At 45.9% G+C, this 22,211-nt stretch overlaps 1 long non-coding RNA gene across 1 annotated transcript; it reads right to left on the bottom strand.

Moving 5' to 3' along the window:
* Window positions 1-10,686: 10,686 nt before the first annotated feature.
* LOC309378261 lies at window positions 10,687-16,404 on the bottom strand. Its single transcript, XR_014171965.1, has 3 exons — window positions 16,276-16,404; window positions 13,741-13,824; window positions 10,687-11,681 (listed from the first exon to the last, which is right to left on the bottom strand). It is a non-coding gene; the product is annotated as an uncharacterized lncRNA (long non-coding RNA).
* Between the last annotated feature and the right edge of the window lie 5,807 nt (window positions 16,405-22,211).

The raw sequence follows: 22,211 nt of genomic DNA, 5'->3' as shown, positions 1-22,211 counted from the left end.
GGTGCTTTTAAACTTGTGGTATACTGCATTGCATTTTATCAGCTGTGCACTTGCATTAAACTTTGAGAATTAGCATCTTGTTCCAGTTTTTTGGCTACCCCTCTGCATGGCAGAATGAGATCTTTGTGGCTGAATGCTGGTGCGTCATTGAATTTATGATGGTATTGACTATGACAAACAGCTTTGGAGAGACAGCAAATAAAACTGAAAATATACTTAATATATATTACCACTTACTCCAGCTCCAGCACACTCCCACTGCTAGTGTTAAAGCCAGGGAGGCTTGCTGGCGCCTTCATTCCACCTCTTTAGGTACCAGGTGAAAATGTTTCTCTATAATCAAGCCTTTGGCTGATTAAACAATTTATGGCCTTTCAAGTGTGTTTGTGGGTTGGTGGGGTAATGGTTTGCTTTTGTGTTTTTGTTGTGTTTTGTGTTCGTATTTTGTATTTTTATGTTGTGAATTGCACCATGATCTGTGGATGAAGGGCAGAATACAAATTTAATAAATAATAATAAAATAAAGTCAAATACATATGGCATTAGCCACAATCAATTGATATCCTGTAGAAATACGCCTGTTTGACACACTTCTCCTAAAACCTACTTCCATTTGATTATAAAATGGAAGTCAGAATTAAGCTAAGGTTTGTAAAGTTTAGATGAGCATGTGCAGGGGACACCTTCAGTGAACTGGAACTCAGCGCAAGGGATACAAGTTAGGTAATGGGCACTGGGTGAGGACATCCCTGCTCCCTCTCTGGTCTGCACAGCAACACAAGAATGAGACACAGTGGCGCAAAATAACTTCAATGTATTTCAAGCATCTACTGTGTACACTTAGTTGATACTAGAAGAGAAAATAATCTACACCACATTGCTGCATTGGTTCAGTGACATTTACTTTGTATGTTTTGACAAGTAATGTTCATTCATCACTGCTTTAATTGAGTGCACTACAAAAGTAAAATTTTGGAGTGTGGCTTTCAATGTCAACAATTTATTCTCTGCATTATCCCACTTTATCACAACTGTCAACGTTAGCATAACTACTCCATGAATGCATGACATGCTTTCTAAAAGTCTAACTGTGCAATGCAAACCCCAGATCTGCCAGGGTTCCAGTTTTGGTTCCAGCACATCTTGGCCTGTCTTGGATCAGCTAGGTCTACACAGATGCAAATGTCCCCCTCGCCCTCCGCTGGTTCAGCCAGGGCTGCATTGTTGTAACGTAAGCTGGTGTAACTTCAGTCAACAAACTCCTTAAAAGGGGGTTAAAAGGAGACACATGCCAATTCCAAACCTCCTTAAGCTCATTCACATAGCTTGGAAACTTGGCAAAAGTTATGCTGGCAAAAATAGTGGTGAAAATCAGAGTTCCTCACAGAAATCAATGTGATTGGCTCAATTCTGAAAATTCAAACCCCATGTCTACCTGCTGGACACACCCTCACCAGTCAGAAAGAGCTCTCTGGCTATAGAACAACTCCCAGCCAATCAGAGGAAAACACCACCAAGGTATAAGCTGAGCACTATCCAGCCTCCTTTCACATCTTGCTTCTTGTGGTGTGGCATGCTGCCATATGAGTGTCAGGGTGGGGTGGGAGCTCAAGGTAGCTGGGTGAAGGGTGCTAGGGAAACACTCCACTTTGAACAAAACAAGGAACAAACAATGTCTTCATGCTAACACTTCTCCCACAAGCTTTGCTCTCTAGCAGAAACTCTGGAGAACCACAGCAGCCAAGACCCGTGAGGAACATCTGGAAACACAAGGTTGGTCTGGGAGCAGAGGAGGACTCCCCAGGAGGAACCCCATTCCCAGCCCCAGACAAACAGGGCTGGCAGCAATGGCATACAGACTGTCCACTCCATGGAAGTGTCATCCCCAGCTCTCTACACAGCCCTCCATGCCAAGGGCCACACTCAAACCCTGAGTCTGAGTATGTGAACATGCTGTTGCCACAATGACATCCCATGTACCAGCCCCCACAACTGTTTGCAGGCACCATGAGCAGGCACCATGGCTTGCTAGGCCCAGGGCTGCTCCTGCAACCACCAGTCCTCATTATCACTGCACTTTCATGTTACCTTGCAGAAGCACAGCTACAGTAGTCCAAGCAGAAGCTACAAAAACAAGCACCCCAGAGGAGGGACCAAGATCCACCGAGAGGCACACAGACAGACACATTCAGCAAGCTAAGCAGGATTTAACCCCACTTGTCAGATCTTGAGTGGCACTTAAATCCTGCTGTGTGGGCTGGATACTGGGAACACGCACCTGCAGCCAATGCAGTCTTGACACTGGCTGAATTAATACAGATCGCAAGTGATGTCGGCTGATTGGCAGGTAGGTGTGATTTATAGGAAATGACTTTGAGGACCAAGACTGGTCTGCGGGCTAGAGATTTCCCACTCCTGGTTTATGCCATCTCTCATTTATGTACCACCTGCTGAAGACACCCACCACTTGGGGTTGTTTTGCATAACTCACGCTTGTGCATTAGAACAGTGTTTCCCAACCGGTGTTCCGCGGCACACTACTGTGCCGCGAGACTTTGCCTGGTGTGCCGCGGGAAAAATTGGCAGGGGGGGGGAATAAAGGGGAAAAAAATTATTCCCCCACCGCCAGGCGTGGGGCTGGGGCGGGGGAAGCCCGAGCTTCCCCCTCCCCCAGAACGGGACCCAGAGCCATGCCGAAGCTGCGCGCAGCTTTGGCATCGCTCTGGGAGCTTGCGGGGCTGGGGGAGGAGGAAGCCCTCCGCCAGCCTCCAAACCATGTCGGGAGACAGCGGGATGGCGCGCTGCGCCTCTCCCGCTGTCCCCCGAGTTTGCAGGGCTGGCGATGGGGAGGAGCAGGCTTCTCCCCCCGCCAGCCTTCCAGCCAAGTCGGGGGACAGCGGGATGGCACGCTGCGCCTCTCCCGCTGTCCCCCGAGTTTGCGGGGCTGGCGATGGGGAGGAGCAGGCTTCTCCCCCCGCCAGCCTTCCAGCCAAGTCGGGGGACAGCGGGATGGCGCGCTGCGCCTCTCCCGCTGTCCCCCGAGTTTGCGGGGCTGGCGATGGGGAGGAGCAGGCTTCTCCCCCTGCCAGCCTTCCAGCCAAGTCGGGGGACAGCGGGATGGCGCGCTGCGCCTCTCCCGCTGTCCCCCGAGTTTGCAGGGCTGGCGATGGGGAGGAGCAGGCTTCTCCCCCCGCCAGCCTTCCAGCCAAGTCGGGGGACAGCGGGATGGCGCGCTGCGCCTCTCCCGCTGTCCCCCGAGTTTGCGGGGCTGGCGATGGGGAGGAGCAGGCTTCTCCCCCCGCCAGCCTTCCAGCCAAGTCGGGGGACAGCGGGATGGCGCGCTGCGCCTCTCCCGCTGTCCCCCGAGTTTGCGGGGCTGGCGATGGGGAGGAGCAGGCTTCTCCCCCCGCCAGCCTTCCAGCCAAGTCGGGGGACAGCGGGATGGCGCGCTGCGCCTCTCCCGCTGTCCCCCGAGTTTGCGGGGCTGGCGATGGGGAGGAGCAGGCTTCTCCCCCCGCCAGCCTTCCAGCCAAGTCGGGGGACAGCGGGATGGCGCGCTGCGCCTCTCCCGCTGTCCCCCGAGTTTGCGGGGCTGGCGACGGGAAGCAGCAGGCTTCTCCCCCCGCCAGCCTTCCAGCCAAGTCGGGGGACAGCGCTATGGCGCGCTGCGCCTCTCCCGCTGTCCCCCGAGTTTGCGGGGCTGGCGACGGGAAGGAGCAGGCTTCTCCCCCCGCCAGCCTTCCAGCCAAGTCGGGGGGCAGCGGCAAGGACGCGCTGCGTTTCTCCGCTGTCCCGGACGGCTTTCAAAAGCCTGCCTTCAAAAGCCGTCCGGGACAGCGGAGAAACGCGCTGCCTCTCCCGGGAAGGCAGGCAGGGGGGAGCAAAGGCTTTCGCCCCCGCCCGCCTTCAGAAGAGGTCCAGGACCTCTTCTGAAGGCGGGCGGGGGGCGAAAATCTTTGTCCCCCCTGCCTGCCTTCCCAGGGGCTTTTAAATCGCCCCGGACAGCGGAGAAGTCCTCCGCTGTCCCGGGCGATTTTAAAATGCCGCCCGCAAGCATTTTAAGATTGCCCCGGACAGCGGAGAAGTCCTCCGCTGTCCCGGGGTTTTTTAAAATGCTGGGGGTCGGAAGAAAAGCCCTTGTCCCCCCCCCAGCCTTCAGAAGAGGTCGGGGGACAGACTGCGGGGAGAAATCAGGGTGGGAGTCACGACCGTGAGGCAGGGCTGCCAAGTGTGGCAGAAGAGGACACGGCCGTTGCACCTGTCCTTAGGTAGGAGCTTCTTCCGTGTCGACCTGCTGCCCTAAAGTCTTGGCTTTTTTCTTGGCTTTTTGGCGGTTGGCACAGAAGGAAGGCAAGGGGGAGGGAAAAAAATTGAAACTTACACTTTCGTGCGTCCCTCCCGGCGTGACGCTGCGCGCTGACGTCACGGGGCTGTAATGGTGGTGTGCCTCGATATTTTTTTCATGAAACAAGTGTGCCTTTGCCCAAAAAAGGTTGGGAAACACTGCATTAGAAGATAGCGACCATCAGGGTGGACCTTGGAAATATGCCGCCCTATACAAAGCCAACATTTGACACCCTCCCCCCAGGCCTCGTGGTCCCAGCTTAAGCCATAAAAACAAGGCAGCAGGCTTTGGGAGGGAGGTGCTGGCAGGGTCCCAGAGCCCTCCTACTTCCTTCTCAAAGCCTGGTAAGCACTTTGGGAAGGAGGACTTGAGGACCCTGTCAGAGCCCTCATGCCACCTTTTTGAAGCCAGGCAAGTGGCTTTGAAAAGGCACCCTCCTCACTTGCACATCCCAGTGCCCCCACACTACTCATGTTGCCCTAAATCTGCCTCTGCAACAATTACAACTGAACTGGACCACTTTGAAAAGGACTGTGGCACTGTAATCAGGTCAAAACAACACAAATCCAGTAAATCCTACAGCACAGGTGCAGCACAAGTCTTCTGATAATCAGCCTCTATCAATGTGATCTATTTTTGATCGTAGATATTTTTTAATGTACATCAATCCAAGTAAATGGGAATTCCAGAAGGGATGTTAATGTTGGGATTAAACAGTAAAGTATTTAAGTTCCAGAGGCCTGCTGGATATATTCCAAATGTAGATACTAATAAAGGCAGTCATGAGTTTAATCTCTGCAATGCTAAGCGGAGCAAAGTATATCGGATTTAGCACTAGTCAAGCTACAGAGGATGGGCAAATGAAAAAGTATCATTGTTCCAGGAGTATTTTAAATGCCAATCAGGTTACTATCTCACGAGTAAAAGTTGCATCAGCAAATGTTCTTCAGATCAAAGATGCCCTTTCATTAACCCCAGTGGCTTCAACATATTCCAGCTAGCCACACGGATCAAACCATAATGCAAGTGGCCGCGCAATTATCCAAGCAAAAATAAACTGTGGTGTTCTTATTAGTAATGATGGAATCTCAGTCCTCCTTCTGGGAAGTATTAATGCTTATAGTTCATGCTGTACTGAATCAATTTCCTCCCTTGATGTTGAACTCCGTATGTTAGGGGTGAGTTCCGACTCTCCTCCAGGAACTCCTCTTTAGCTCATTAGAGACTCCTCTCATTCTGCACATGGCAGCACTTTTCCCTCCAGGGAAAGAAAAACCAGGCAGAACTCCTTTCAGACACCCATGTTGCAAGTTATTTTTATGCACTAGCCTGAAGGGGTTTGCGCCAAAGACACAGGAAGCCCACGATGCAGTGTCAGCGCTACCATCACAGAGGATTTAGGACGAGAGCTTCAGTTTGAGGTCAAGCAGCACAGGAGCATATATTAGGAATGCCCAAAGGAGCATTAACACAAAAGTCAGGTTGAGAAGTGAAGTATTCAGGTGTAGAGGTAGGTGTGTGTGTGTGTGTGTGTGTGTGTGTGTGTGTGTGTGTAATGGGGCGTGGGGGAGGATATAATCCCAAACCACACATTCTTTCAAAACTTCTGCAGTCCATTGATTAAAATGGTTTACAACAGAGACTCCTGCCAGTTAGTCTTTCAAAATAAGGAGCTCTGGAAACAATTAATCTGTTGTTACATATACAGGCACAGTGTGCTGAAAACTGGGGTGCTCCAACTGGTCAGTCCATGGACATGCTACCTTGCCTCATTAGCCCAAAATCCCACCCAAATTTGAAGTGATTGGCTAGAGACCCTGGTTAGAAACAAAAGGCCAGCCTCAAGTGAAAGTCAAAGCAAAGTCTCTGTATGAAGAAGAGGGTAGAAGAGGGAAGAGCTGGAGGATGGAGGCAGGCGGAGAACATCAAGACGGACAGAGGGACTTGGGAAGTCTGAGAAAAGCCAGGAGCTGAAATTGGAACAAAGAAGGTCTCTGGGAAAGAGTGGGTGTCCTAAGAGGCAGCCTGCAAGAAAGCTTTGCAGCTCAGAGTCAGCTGGGTTGCTGAGCACCTGAGGCAGCCAGGTTGTTGGACCAGGGTGAAGACCGCAGCAGAAGTCCTGGTAGATGTCTGTGAAGCTTCAGAACAGTGTTTCCCAACTTGTGGGTCACGAAACCTGTGTCAGGAGCTCGCTGCTCCACCCACTATTTAAAAAAACCCAACAACTTTGCAGTAGGCTAGTTTGTATGCACATGCCACTCTCCTCTAGCCTCCATTCAGACAAACTAGAGTCATTATCAGAGCTAAGGACACATTTCTGCCAGGGCAAAGCAAGGCTAATGAAGGGTGGCCCTGGGAGAGTTCTCAGGGGCAGGTAGAGAGGCCTGGGGTCACATTTACGCCCTGGCTGGCCCTGAGATTCTCTACCTCTGATCTAACAGGATTGAACTCAGGACTTTCTCTTGTATGTGCTCCACTACTGAGCTGTAAAAGTTAGCATGAGATCAGTTTTGAATATTCTAATGTATTGAGCACACACACACACACACATATATACACAGTGGTACCTCGGGTTACATATGCTTCAGGTTACAGACTCCGCTAACCCAGAAATAGTGCTTCAGGTTAAAAACTTTGCTTCAGGATGAGAACAGAAATCGTGCTCTGGCGGCGCGGCAGCAGCAGGAGGCCCCATTAGCTAAAGTGGTGCTTCAGGTTAAGAACAGTACTCAACCCGAGGTACCACTGTATATATATGGCAACCATGCCACTAGAAGATGGGTTTTTAATTTTCCTGCACCCGTGAGTAAAAAAAATACTCCTCCTGCTTGAAGAAAAAAAGTTTAATCCCCATTCCCTGAGCAGCAGTCTACAGAGTTAACAAAGCCTGATGAAATATTTGAATTTTGAACACCATTACCCCCATTCCTTCACATTCACTGAGCACATGCCTCAGGTGAATACATGGCTGACAGATCAAATGTAAAACTTGCACTCAGCCGTCAATATTTAATAAATGGCTTAGTCCATGTCCCTTTGCTTTTCCTCTCCAATGTTCAGTAAATTAAATTGGTATAGTGATATATGTTATAAATAGAATAGAATAAATAGAATAGAAGATTAGCACATAAAACTCAATTCTGTACTCCTTAAAACTAATGTATCATTTGCTAGGCATTAGATTATGCTACAATCAAGACTTCGGCTAAATTTAATTATGTTCTCTTCTGAGTCGAGATATTGACATGTATTTAGTTAAAATGGTGTGAAGTGAAGACATTACTAATGTTAACTCATTTACCAATTTAGCTTTAGTTTTCCTTAGGGTTTAATACTGCTGTATCAGTTCAGTTTAATACAGTGTTACCTTGCCAATAGAATTATGGGTTGATCCTATATTTCCTGTTCAGAAGCAGCTTTGGGCATTCACTTATTTGTTGTATTCAAAGGACCGGTTAGAAATAAGAATGAGGATGAGAATTAAGCTTCATAGATGTGTCATTTAGTATTTTGATCCCTTCCTTGTGTATGGCTGCAAACAGACTCATCTTCCTATTAGAATTCCCTTTGTCCTTCCTGTCTACTATAAGCCCTGAGATGTTGTACTATGGAATTAAGTCAGGGCATTTTAAAATAGTGACCTGGATCAAGGGATAGTTCTGATCTTTGGTGCTGACCTTTAAATCCCTAAATGGCCTCGGCCCAGTATACCTGAAGGAGCATCTCCACCCCCATCGTTCTGCCCGGGCACTGAGGTCCAGCACCAAGGGCCTTCTGGCGGTTCCCTCACTGCTAGAAGTGAGGTTACAGGGAACCAGACAGAGGGCCTTCTTGGTAGTGGCGCCCACCCTGTGGAACGCCTTCCCATCAGATGTCAAAGAAATAAAGAACAATCTGACTTTTAGAAGACATCTGAAGGCAGTCCTGTTTTAGAGAAATTTTTAATGTTTGATGCTTTATTGCTTTATTATTATTATCATTAATATTTTGTTGGGAGCCGCCCAACACCAGATGGGCGGAGTATAAATAATAAATTGTTGTTGTTGTTGTTGTTAAGACACAAGCAGATCAATCAATTGTAAGTGACTTTTGATTACATTACTGCTCATTGCTTTCCATTGCCTTCTGGATTCCTACATTTGACCTTCATCTCAGCAGGTCTTTTAATAGTCTAGAGCAGATACGGGTAACCTGTACCCTTCCAGACATTGTTGGATTCCATCAGACCAAGCCAGTATGGCCGTTGGTCAGGGATTACGAGAGTGGCAGTCCAGCAACATCTGGAAGGCCACAGGTTCCTCACCCCTTGTCTAGAGCATGCGTCAGGAAATAATCTGAACAACCCAACTAGAACCTGGACAAAGCCATGTCTCTACTGCAGCACCAGAAGTCATTTAGGATGTCTGCACTTTGAATTTAAAGCAATCTTAAATCTGTTTCATTATCACCCATGGCAGACAAGGAAACATGGGAACTGTAGGGCTGTAATGATATGTAGTATGGTGCAGTGGCAAAAGTGTTGGACTAGGACTGGAAGGTTCAAATCTCCACTGAGCACACTAGGAACTCACCAGATAGTTACAAATCATGGTTTAAGGTCACATGCCACAGAGTGTTTCAAGCTAAGGTTTAGTCACTGCTAGGGACCCCAGTTAGATTTTCCAGGTCAAATAAAGCAATGCTTGTTTGAGTTCAGATTTTATAAAAAAGACACTAAACACCATTCTGTGGAGCTGCTGACTAAGCAGTTTTGTTACAGATCCAATCACTTTTGAAAGCATGACTGCCTGGGTTTTATCAAAGAAGTAAGCTTCTGTTTGCAATTTATAGAAGCCCTTGAAAATGCATGCAGTTTTTAAAGGGTCAAGACAAGAAAACTTGTTCAAAGGGGGGGGGGACAAGACTCCTTGTGCTCTGCTCCCCCTTCCTCCTATCCCATGACCTGTATTGAGGGTTCTCCTGTTCCTCCAGAACAGATTTGGTGCAGAGCTGGAGGGAAGCCCCATTGCACCAGCAGGAGCTCTTGCGCTGGCTTCCACTAGTGCATTGAGTTAGTTGAATCCAACCCAATATTCAGTTTGCACTTTAATACAAGCCTACCTAACTCAAACATCTCAGAACAATATGCATACCAAAACACAGATATCCTTTGAAATTTGCACTTCTCGATATTTTGTGATGCACTTATCCAATCAAAGTACTGTGTACAAAAATGCATATTAGAGGGAAAGGTGCACTAAAACGGTGGCAAAAAAAAGATTAAAACTGCTGTGTAAAGCTGATGAACTGAACTTATGATTTGAAAAATGAAAAACTGAGAAAGATGGATAGACGCATCCATCCCAAGCTTTCATTAGGAGTGAGAATAGTTTCTCCTAACTTAATTTTATTTGCAAACATTCAAATTTATATTATATAATTAGACTTTTTCCAACTGTGGATCCTGCTGGGTTTATGAATTTTAAATTTTGTTTTGCTTTATTTATTTGTTGACCCATCCTTCAGCAGTTTCCTAAGAAGTTTACAAAAAGTTAACATTACAAACGAAAACAAAGCAAAAGATAACTCAAGAACATTAAATATAAAAAGAGCATTATAAAAGCAGTCAACAGAATTAGAAACAATCAGCACCAAGGAGCATAGAACTAATGTACAGGATCCAATGAAAAAGAATTAATTTGCCTTAACATTATTTGAGAATATTAATGATTTCCATTATTTTCTTGAATTAGTCTGCAGGCTACATGAATATGCACAAATAATTTGAAAATTCACAAACTCTAAATTACATTCAAATAATTTAACAATAAGAGCTGCATTATCAAATAGTCCCTTGTCTTTTAACTTCAAAAGCAGTGTTTGAAACTCAGGAACTTGAATTCTAATGCTGCTGCTACTGCTGTTTAAATGCTTGTAATTTCATGAATTTGTATTACACTTTATTTCAGAGCTCATTTTTGCTGTGCTTATAGTGCTATCCTCTGCACACCCACTCAGATGTAATAGGAAAGGTTTTTCTAGGGTTGCCTTTATTATCAGTTTAGTTCGCATGTAACATTTTCAGTCTGGAAACCCATGGTTTAAGTGTTGTGTCTTCAATGCATTACAAGGTTTTGTTAAACCACAGTTTCTTGTTAAGTATAAACCAGGAAACCACATTTTAAACTCTTCCCATGTGGGGTGAGGGGCGCTTGGGCAGGGCCTGGTTCCGCTCGCATGGAGCAGCCTCAGGCCCGGCTGCTGAGGACGTACTTGGGGCTGCGGGGGGAGGACCAGGCTGGGCGTGGCCTCCGCTGCTGCTGCTCGCCGGGCTTGGCTGAGGCGGCTGACCCCTCCCGCCCCCTGGATCTCGCCCCCAGTGGACCGCAAGCACCTCTTCAGCAGCAGCTGCTCCTCCTCCCTGTCCTTTGAGGAGGCGGCCGCCTCTTCCTCCTTTGGAGACCCAAGTTACCTGCCCCCCAAGGGGGTCCAAAAGGCCCAGAGGCAGGAAAAGGCCCCTGCTGCCCCCCTTCCTCCTCCGAGGACTCCGATTTCCTGCCCCCCACCAGGAAGGCCCGGCTGCGCAAAAAACCCCCCAGCAGGAAGGGCACGGCCAAGAAAAAAGGGAAGGGGGGCCAAGGAGAACAAGGCCCCGCAAGGAGAGCTCGAGGGCCAGCCTGCTGCCGCCAACCCCTTTGTGCCCCCCACCCCACTGCGCAGGAACGTCACTCAGTGCCGCCAGAAGCCTGTCCAGAGAGGGCTGAGTATATGGTTGAGCACCGGGAGTGCTGTTGAGCACCCCCGAGCTGCCGCGGCTGGTGAAAAGGGATTTGGAGGAAGAGGGAGGCGAGGAGGGCGTCCTGTGGGGCAGCAGGCCTGTCTCTTACTCCTGCTGCTTTCATCCCGATGATCTGCAGGAAGTGTTGCAAGAGGACTGCTGTGGTGGCGGCGGCGATGGCCTCTCTGAGCTGAGCTCAATGAAGATGGATAGGGATGCCAGGGAGATGGGAGGCAGCTTGGAGCTCTCCACCCTGGAGGATGTCCTGAGTCTACAGCAGAAGGCTGTGCATGAGGATTCCCATGCTGAACCTCTGCCCATGACGTTATTTCAGCCGCACTGCAGCAGCTCACCCCACACACTGCTCAAAAGCAGCTCTGCCTTGCAGTCTTGCAATTCCTGCAGTGAAAGGGGAGCATCTTTGCAAAACAGGGAAGGGCTCACAATCTGGCCGGGGTGTTATGTGGTCAGCCCCAGTCGTCTTCAAAGCCCGGGTGCAGATCATGGCTAGAGCCTCCCAGTGTCACCAAAATAACCTCTTTCGGGTGTTTTCCAGCTACAAGCCAATTTGCATGATGACTATGAAGCAGAAATGAAAACCAGATTTGTAGACATATCTTAAATTGCAGGGACACAAGGACAATGCTCATTTTCAGTGCAGCAAATGGACTGAGCCATTGTCATGATATTATTTTTTGTAAAATTTGCATTGATTTTAAAATTTATAAGACACCTTTTGGATGGGAACATGGGCTACAAGCCCCGAAATAAACAAAAACAATTTGCATAGCTGTGCCCTGCTTATCTCATGCAGTAAGGCTTCCACAGTAGCTTCTTCTTGCAGCATAACAGCTACCATCCAAGGTCAGATTCAGCTCTGTATATCCTTGGGAACTCTTCTCCATTGGCCTCTGCTCTGTCCTCTTAACTCTTTGTTTCTGTTTGCCCAGAGAGAGCTTTGTTTCTACCTATTTCTACAGAGGTATCATTGCCTGTCTCTTCTCTAGCTCATTTACAGATCAATACACACTGCGCGATGTGCTGTATAGCTCGGTAACCTTCAGAGACCAGCTAATGGCAATGGTGGAGAGCTGCTTCTCTTAGCCGTAAACTATAAGAAAGTCAAGATTTACTGTTTGTCCTAGTCAGGAGGGAATGGAATTTCAGAGCAGCCTCTTGAGCTATTTTACTGTGTAGAAATAAGGCTGCAGGATCCGGCAAAGGCTGCTACAACAAGAGAAATACTTGTTTGCTGAGGTAAAGAGAAGGGGGGAATTACCTGCTACTGCTATTAAAAAATGCTAATACATAGGAGATTCTAGCACAAAACTGGCACAGCCATGGCTCAAGAGTACCTAGAGACTTGCCTCACCTCTTGACTTCATCATGAGATATGCGGTATTTCCTACAGTGACTGTCCTCTCTTTACTTTCATAGAGTTCATGCCACAGGCACTTATCATAATTATAATTTTTGGCTCCCGCTAACGATAGAATCCCCCCCATCACCTTCTGATATATTATTTGCACCCTAGACTATGAGAAACAATTACTTTCCTCCAGAACTCTCATTTCCATCCCCCTTCTTGCCTACAACATAGTAGCTAATTTTACACCAAGGACCTAATTACTTCAGCTCTCCTGGCATTTTTCTTCTGCTCTTCAAGTCATAAAGCCCATGTTGCTGTGTCTGAAGTCCTCATTAGATGGAGCTTCAGAAAACTTGCCTTGTGAGCAGCCACTGAAAAAAATATTGTATCTGACAAAAGCAGCCCCAATTCTGTAATCTGGTATGATCATCCTTAAGGCTTAAACAGATCTATGCTATGATGATTAGTTTATCATGCGGGTAAGTGGCTCTCATACACATATTATTTTTGCAAGGTTTTTGCTTGCAAATGGTGGGCTGGAGCAGTTCTATTGCACAGAAATTCTTCATGCAAGAAGCACAAAATCCTGGTGGTGGTGGCTGATGCTGGTGTTGCATTTGCCACAATAGGGCCTAAATCAGGACTGGAGAACCTGTGGCCCTCCATATGTTCTTGAGCCCAACTCCTATCAGCTACAGTCAGCATGGCTGATAGCTAGAGACGGTAAAACATGGTAGACCAAAACTGAGTCACTTTATGAGTCCAAGAGCAAAGTAGAAATCAGGTGACCAGCAGCAGCAATGGAAAACAGAAGAGGTTTAACACAACAACAGGCCTTTTCTGTGCTGGCTCCTTGTCTGTGGAATGCTCTCCCAGGGAGGCTGGCACCAGCAGAAAATGTTTGTAACCTGGCGTTTAGCTGATAGAACATTCTATGGCCTTTTTAATGTGTTTGTGAGGGTGGTGCTATTGGCTTGTGTTTGTTTTATTATGTATTTTATGTTCTAATTTTGGATTTTTATGTTGTGAACCACCCTGTGATCCTTGGATGAAGGACAGTATACATTTTGGATAAATAATGATGATGATGATGATGATGTTAAAAACAAACAAACAAAATCCACAAACAGATCCTCAAATATTATAAAATGGTTAGGAGCTTTCAGTGACCCTCCCTTCCAAACAGTGACAGACCTTGGCCTCTCAAATTTCAGTGGCGCCCCATGCGACGCCAAAATCTGGCGCGCACCCTCCCCCCGCACTTCCTACCTTCTGTTGGACTTCATAGTTGCGCCACCTGCTACAGCAACCCAGAAGCTCTGTGCCCAGTGCAACTGAATCAGTCATGGTCTCCTAGAACCAAAGGAATTGAAAACTTAATTAAGACTGCATCCCTCAAACATCTCTCAGTTAGCATAATGGAGCACATGCAACAAGCCTATAACCTGAAAATGGGGTTGCAACTTAAAATAAAAATCATTGTGGCATTTGGCTCTTTTTATATCATTATTCTGAGAGGTGAGCAGAAGACAATCCTCTCTATATCTAAAGTATATATCATACATACAGAGAACATTTTGCAATCTATTCTTAGGCTTTCTTGTATCTTACTAAGGCCCTTTCATAAGCATACGATTCCTCTCTCTACAGGTATATTCACTCCCTAAGGGATTGAAGGCGTGTGGAAGTCAGAATGATTCTTTGACAATGATGATGTGGGTCTTTGGGAAGCAGCCTGTCAAAACAGTTCTTCACCTTAGCAACTGTTGTCTTTACAGTGGAAGGCTGTTGAGCCTTGTAATGTCAAACTCCACTTTGTTCCCTCCAGTCTTACATTTTCAGTATCAGCAACTCTTTTGCTTAAGGGCTGATTTTCCATTAGTCTATTCCTACCCACAGTGGGGGTTTTTTTTTGTTATGATTTCCAGTATATGTTGTGCTTAATTAATTTACTTTCTCTCTCTCTCTCTCTCTCTCTCTCTCTCTCTCTCTCTCTCTCTCTCTCTCTCTCTCTCTCACACACACACACACACACACACACACACACATTAGTATTTGTATTGGCTGTTAACTTTAATAGTTCCTTCAGAGCCAAGTATCTTAAGGTCTGGCCTAAAAACCCAGACCTAAAAACTGGGAACTTTTGCAAGCGCAGAGAGCCTGCCACTCTAAAAACCCTCACACAGTTAGACTGTTTTCCTGGCTAAGTGATGGGTGGCTACTGATCCAAAGTGCCTGTTGAATACAGATAAGGGGAGTCCAAAATGTCTTTGGTTTGTGGCTATCTCAGAGCAGTTACAGTCTTCAAAGCATAGCTGTTTTTTAAAGATGACACTGGTGGAAATGCAAGGAATATAAAATGGTCGCTGGAATTCTTCCCCTTAAAGCAGGCAGCACAAATATCCTGCAAAAGGTTTTGGTGAGCCCAGCCATAATCATTCACCCAAGGCTTGCTCGTGCACGTCAAATACTTATGCATAGAATAGAAAAAGACTGACAGCTGTTTTGGATTCCTGGAATGATTAACCAGGAGGATCTGCTACAGCAACCAAAGTTTCACAACTTTTCTTCTGAATTGCATAAGAAAATATGGAAGAGCCAACAATCTGCTTCTGTTTATTTTCTGGAAGCTGCAGAACATCCCTTATAATGAAAATACTGGTGTACTTTAGGGCAGGAGTCACCAACCTCTGAACACCAGTGGGTGCATCTGGAACCTGTGCTGGGGGTCTGCTGTTGAGGGTATGGCATTACACAAAATGGCTGTCACATCTCTTTTTTATGAGCAGAAAAAGAGACAGGGCCACAAAATGGTTCAAGTATGCCCCTGCTCATCAATGGGGGAAAGCCATGCTGGCTCAGGGAGAGAAACTATTTGCATCTCTCTCCACTGTTCAGAATGGGAGGAACTGAGGGAAAGTGCCAATGAAGTGTGGGCTTGTTTAAGGAAAAATTGTTCAACATAGGACAAGCCAAGTCAGTGCAATCAGAAACTAAACAGGGAAAGCAAATAGTCAGCATGTTTACTGAAACCTTTTGCAGGTACTATAGTATGTATTGGAAGGCACAGTGGTGCCCCAGGGCTCCATGGCAACCCCTACTATTGGTAAAATTTTATTCTCAGCTGTGGAAGAATTAGGTCTAAGGTTAAGAACACTGAATTTCATCAGCAAATATTTGATACTATGTTAGAAAGATAATTTTATCCTGCAATCTGCTCTTGCTCCTATCTTTATTCCACTGAATCAAAATGCATGCTGAAATCTCTTGCATATACTGGTAGTTAGTAAGAAATGCTAATAAGCACATACCAGGCTCTCAGCAGACCACTTGCTCCCAAACAATGTGCGTCTGATTAAAGAATGTATACTTTATGTACCGCATAAATGACAAAAGGGCCTGCCATCTCTGCGGCTAGTTCCCTGCTGCTGAAACGTTTAAAGACTTGTGACTTCACCATTTTACTGTTCAGATGAGTTTTTTGTTTGCCTTTAAAAAAATGTTACTTAGGAAAGACTCCCACTTAAAATATATATGTACACTTTTTTGGCCTTTTATAATTTCCTTGAGGCTGTTAGTTAACCACACTGGCCTTATCTGAGACTTGTTAATTTCCTCTCCCATTTGTAGTATATGTTTTTATTTGAGCTACTATTATAGTGTTTTTAAAATGCTCCCAAATTGCCTGAAGGGATTTTCTGCCTCTTTCCAACTTCAGCTTGCCTTTAAGTAATCCCTTTATTTATTCCCTCATACTAAATCAAATGTGACCACATTGGACTTACAAGGTAATTTTCTACTTACATGTGTTGATATAAAAATGTTGTCCTCACTCTTCCTAAGTAAACAATTGCATTCCTAGCCAGTTCCTGGACATTGAATCCAGATTACATAGAAAACTACCAGATGCTTGGTCAGACTATTTGTCCTTCTAGCTCAGGTGTGGAGAACCTTTCTGACCTTTAACTTCCACCACCATTGGCCATGCTTGCTGGGGCAGATGGGAGTTGTAGTTAAGCAACTTGTGGAGGGCCAAAGGTTCCACACACCTGCTGGCCATCAGCAGCAATCAAGGATCTCAAGCACAGGCCTTTCACATTACCTGTTAAGTGCTCCTTTTCCTGGTTAATGCCAGCAAATGGACCCAGTTGTTTTCCTAAGGAAATCAGAGAACTACATAGTGGGGTGTGCCATGTAACATGTACCACTGCCACACACCTGTGTCTTTTCCTTATGTGTGTGTGCTAAGAAAGAACATATGTAAACCCACACAGCATTAGGTGATTGGGGGGGGGGAGTCTAGTGTATTAGGAACTGGACAGCACTAAGGGTGTGTGCTTATTATCCTCTTAGAGTGCAATGAAGTTGTGGGCTCCCTAGCACCACCTCTACAGATCAGCACAATTTCAATTTGTTTGTGCTTGGGTACAAACCAGGGGAAAACTAGCCTGGGAAACTTAGTCTGGAATGTTAGGCAGACTTTTTAACTCCTTCGTTTATTTGACTTCACTTTTTTTTTTTTTCATTCAGCCACTGATTCGGAATTGCCCCCAAATTCCCATTAGATCCACACAAAAGCAGCACAATTTGCATAGAACTGTGCATTGGGAAACGCCTGCTGGACTGGAGCCTTCTGCATGCAAACCACCTGTTCTACCACTGAGCAATAGGCCTTTGCCAAAGGTTCAGTCTCTGGCATTTCCCAGTTTGCAGGTGGGGTGAGAGAGCTATGTTAGGAAAGAATAGCATTTGCTACAAAACCCGCCACTAACCGTGTCTCTCAGAGAAATGGAGTAGCAGCCACTGTTGATTTCTTGATTTGTGAGGGCTGGTTTGAAGTCCGAAATTTCACAAACAAATGCTGAAGAGTTTTCTGAAATATCCCCATAGAATCAACAGCATTAAAGCAGCACAAAGCTTTTCACTGACGGCCTTTAGATGCTCCCTATGTTTTCATACCGCCATGTGGGAGAATTACAATATTATTCTTGTTGGCAATTTTAACAACATTGCTCTGTCTTCCTGCTTCATTGCTTTTATTATATGCTGGTCTGTCACAGTTTAGATAAAATACAATTCCTACTACATGGGCTGATGGAGCATGCTGTGAAAATGTATCCTTTGTGCTGTGGTTTTTTTTTTTTTAATGTATGGAAACATTTCAGCACTTATTTTTTCCACTGCCTATATTTCTGGTTGTCTTTGCTGTTTGTTTTTCAAAATCAAGTGCTCTTTGGTTGACTTTTGTTGCCTTATCCTGGGAATCACTTTTCTAGATGATCCTAAACTATGATTTTGCAGCTGTCACAGTCTGCCTGTTGATTTAAAAAGCCAGATGCAAACAATCAACGAAGTCAACATTCCCCACAGTGGTTGCTTATTCTCAGCTGACAACAGTTTAGTGATCACTATCCATCCAAATTCCAAACATCCTGAGAAAGAAGGCTGGGTTTTTGTATTTTCTTTTTATTTTGCTGCACCCTACTGATTTTGTTGCTGGTGGAGTGGGGTGCTGAGAGACTGCTTCTTGGGGACCAAGTAAATTGAAATGCTGCTGTAAGGAGCTGCAAATTTTAATGGAGAAATAGCAGTTGGGGGGATGGTGCTTCACCCTTTCCCCACAGCCCATTTTTCCTGCTCTCATTTGTCTCATCCAGCTACTTTTCCTCTCCTGCTGCTTTTCCCTATGTGGCTCCATGTGGGCCTCCTCCATGTGGGCCAGTGTGGTGTAGTGGTTAAAACGGTAGTCTCCTAATCTGGGGAACCGGGTTCGCGTCTCCGCTCCTCCACATGCAGCTGCTGGGTGACCTTGGGCCAGTCACACTTCTTTGAAGTCTCTCAGCCTCACTCACCTCACAGAGTGTTTGTTGTGGGGGAGGAAGGGAAAGGGGAATGTTAGCCGCTTTGAGACTCCTTAGGGTAGTGATAAAGCGGGATATCAAATCCAAACTCTTCTTCTTCTTTTCCTTCTGAGGGGAGAAAAGTAGTTGGAGGACAGTTTTGATCATAGAAATGTCTCCACTGAGAAAGACTTGCACATCCTTCTGCTACTGCTGCCTTGCCAATCAAAATTGCAGCCTCCTGTGGATACCTTCATTAACAGAATAAAACACCTATTTTTTTCCCCTGCACCTCCCTCTTCTCCTCCATTTGTCCTTGAAAATGATACTGGATACTAGTATCTTAAAGGAACTTGGGGGGAAATAGCTAGAATATCCTGGGAACGTATATTTGACAGTTTCTCACCATCCCTCATTTTGATCACCATAGTTAAACGTTTGTACGCTTACATGGATATAAGCCTCACTGAATATAATGTAACTTTCTTCTTGGTAAAAATGCATAGCAGGGAGCTGGAAGAAGGATTTTGACACCTGGTCACCATTCCGTGGTGGAGAGAACGGTCCATATAGCTGAGCTACTCACACTTATTTTATCTCTCCCCCCCCCACTGCCCCCACAACACTGCATGCAAGAACCAGGCTATAGATACAGCCATAGAGCAGCTGGAAGTCACTTCCATCATTGGAAAAAAATATTTGCAGATAAAAATCTGATATTTTCACAGTTCTGCTGTAGAAATAGCTCATAAATATCTTAGCACCCAGACTCTGAGGATTGTACAGCAGAGCAAATAAGAAACTTGCTTTCAGGACAGGAATCCCATGCTATGTCTTACTTTCACTTGTTTCACAGGGATCTTTGGGGCAGCCTCTCTGACACTTGCGGGCCCAAAACTGTAGAAAACCTTATAATGGTTTGAGGCAGGATTTAGGCATGACACTTCCTTGATTCCATGGCTGAAAGGAAAGATAGGTCTATGCTACTTTTCCAGTGAGTTTCCATCCTAGAATCCTGGGAAGTATATAAAGGGACAACTTTTTCCAACTAATAATTCAAAGGGCCTACACACTACTAAAGTTCTGATGGCACCAAGGTAGTCAATGCGGTGCCCTGATGATGATCATTGACCATTAATTCTGTTTGCTGGGACTGATGGGAGTTGTAGTTCAACAGCATCTGGAGATCACATTGACTATCCATGCTATAGCAGTGTGCATCTGAATACTAGTTGCTAGGAATCATGAGCAAGACAGTACTATTGAGAGTATCATCTCTTGCTTTTGGCATTCCCACTGACCTCTGTGACAGCAGAGTTCCTGATTATGCAGACCTCTGGTCTGAGCCAGCACGGTGGTTCTTATGTTTTTTTAGGAGACACCACAATCTTAAAATCTTTCGAGCTAACTTATTAGGTACACTCAGTGCTTTTCCCCCTAAATAAATAAATAAATAAAATGTTTAGGAGCACTCTCATTTTCCTACTCATATTGAAATACTGCCCCTCAATGAGGTCAAACTTAGATTCACAAAATGTTTAGGGGTATGATACCCCTGCGTCCCCCCGTAAAAAAAGCACTGGGTAGACTATGAAGAAGCAAGAGAAGAAATGCTAGAACTGGGTTTAGGATTCAGCTCTCGCCATCAGTTTGATGATGCAAGCTGCATACCATCCAACTTTTCGTACCAAAAACCAAGGATGTGTGTCTTCCAAGATGCACTCCCGGGTTAATCACGTGACCCGTGCTTTGATCTCACCCCGAATAAAGCACTTTTTCAGGGTACATGAGGTTTCAGCACCCAAAATGGTGGCAGCAATCTTACATGAAAAAATAGGATGTCCTAGTTTTTATGGGACACTTGGTACGTATGAAGCTGTAGTGACAAAGACTTCATGCCAAGAAATGGTTTAAGGGTGGCAGATGTATGGATAGTATTCCCATTACAATCATGTTATGGAGACCTCTTTAATTTTTTCTTGATGTACAGTATCATGCAAATCAGACAGTTGTTCTCCATGACATGTGTATCTGTTTCAAGGACTGTGCCTTGAACTCTGTCTTACAGGACCATGTTGAACTTACTTGACCAGAAATTCCAACACAAATCATTGGTTAACAGCACTGGTTTTCATCAGCATATGCTTTAGTAAGGTACATAGGTACAAAGGCTGACATCGGGCCATTGGAATGTCTAGCTCAGAACTCCAGAGAGGAGCCTTTTCCTTCCTTGCCTGGACATGCCAGGGATTGAACCTGCAATCTTTCCCATGCCAAGCATGTGCTCTAACACTTAACTATGGCACTCTTTCTCCCTTTCATGATGGCATGGTGTGATGTTCCTACAAGGCTCTGCTTTTGATCACAGGGTGAAATCTAATTGTTTGAACAGCTATGGCCTTAGGCTACAACAAGCAAGAAAAGAGTGAGGGGTTTAGAACAAATCCCTCAGACTCCTGCATTGATTGAGAGTGCTTAAGTAGCATTTCAATCCAGTTTACAAACTTATTCCCCAGGCCTGTTTTAATTAAAAACAACTGCAAAAACTTTATCCATTCTGTTTTGTGTTTTTCTTCCTACGGCAGATTTAATCATGGCCACTGGGCTTATCTGATTGATTTTAATAATCAATTCTATTAATTGCTCTGTGAATATTATCATGTATCAGCCGCAAAGGGATTGCTTCAGTTTAGTTATTATGGATTAATAATCTGATCACTAGTCAAATCTCTTGGTAGCTAGTATTTTTTTGCTAATGTTTCCTTCCCTTGAAATTATCTGCTAACAAAATGTGTTGAGCCAACAAAGAGGAAAATCTCCATAGAACTTTTTGTTTTGAAACAGAAAATAAATTAATAGGGTTTGCACAATGAAAACAGAAGTATCAAATGAAATGGCTGGTAAAAGACCAAATAAACAGTATTGTCGAAGAGGGCCCTTACTGCCCAATCCTAAATATTTCTACTCAGATGCAAGTCCCATTGAAACAACCATGTACTAGGAGAAAATAAATATCTAGAGATGATTTTCAACAATGCAATCAATGGAGGCTGGTTCATTAGGGCAAGTCGGCAGCTGCCCCACTGACCTCAGTCTGCTTTCTGCCCAGGACTGACCCAATACATTTTGGCACCTGAGGTAAACCACAAAATGGCATCCTGCCTCCCCACTAGGGAAGACTAGATGGCTGAAGATCTCTATCAGGAACAAGATGAAGATCTACATTGGGATCTGCTGTCCCTGTGGACCCTGTTGCCTGAGGTGGTCATCTCACCTTGCCTCATGGTGAGCCTGTCCTGCCTCAGCCAGCCCCCACCTGCCTGCCTCCTTATTTACAACTACCCAGTGGGGGGGGGGGGTTAGTTGTCAGTTTCTTCTTCCTTAGTCTCAGTGTTCCCCTTGTAGTACACAGTACAGAGGGATGAGGACAAAATTAAATACCTTCCAAGTATCTCTATTTTCCAGGGACAGTCCCAGAATTACCGAAACCATCCTGGTTTCTGTTTTGATCCCAGAATGTCCCTATTTCCCCTACTGGTGCCACCACCACCAAGCTTGGAGGAGGGTGAGCTGACACTTGTCCTGAGCAGCAGTGGCAGCAGTGGCACTGGTGGAGGAAGGGGGTGCTATGGGGGAGGTCTGCCCTGGGTGCCATCCCTGAGGGGGGGTGACACCACCGCCCCACCCCCCTGGGACACTCGCCATGGGTGGCACCCCCTGGGACGGTTGCCCTGCTCCACCCCGCGGGCGGCTAGCCCCGGATCCACAGTATGTGTGCCGCTCCGGGTGCTGGAGCAGCTAGCTCTGCCTCTGGGCAGCGGTGGCGGCTGTGAGGGAACATCCTGTTGCCTCTCCCATTGCTTCTCCATGGCCACCACTGCGGGCCTCCTCCCTTAGGCA

The sequence above is a fragment of the Podarcis melisellensis genome (genome assembly GCF_964234715.1).
Source record: "Podarcis melisellensis genome assembly, chromosome: 9".
NCBI lineage: Eukaryota > Metazoa > Chordata > Lepidosauria > Squamata > Lacertidae > Podarcis > Podarcis melisellensis.
This window is presented reverse-complemented; position numbering and strand designations above follow the sequence as displayed.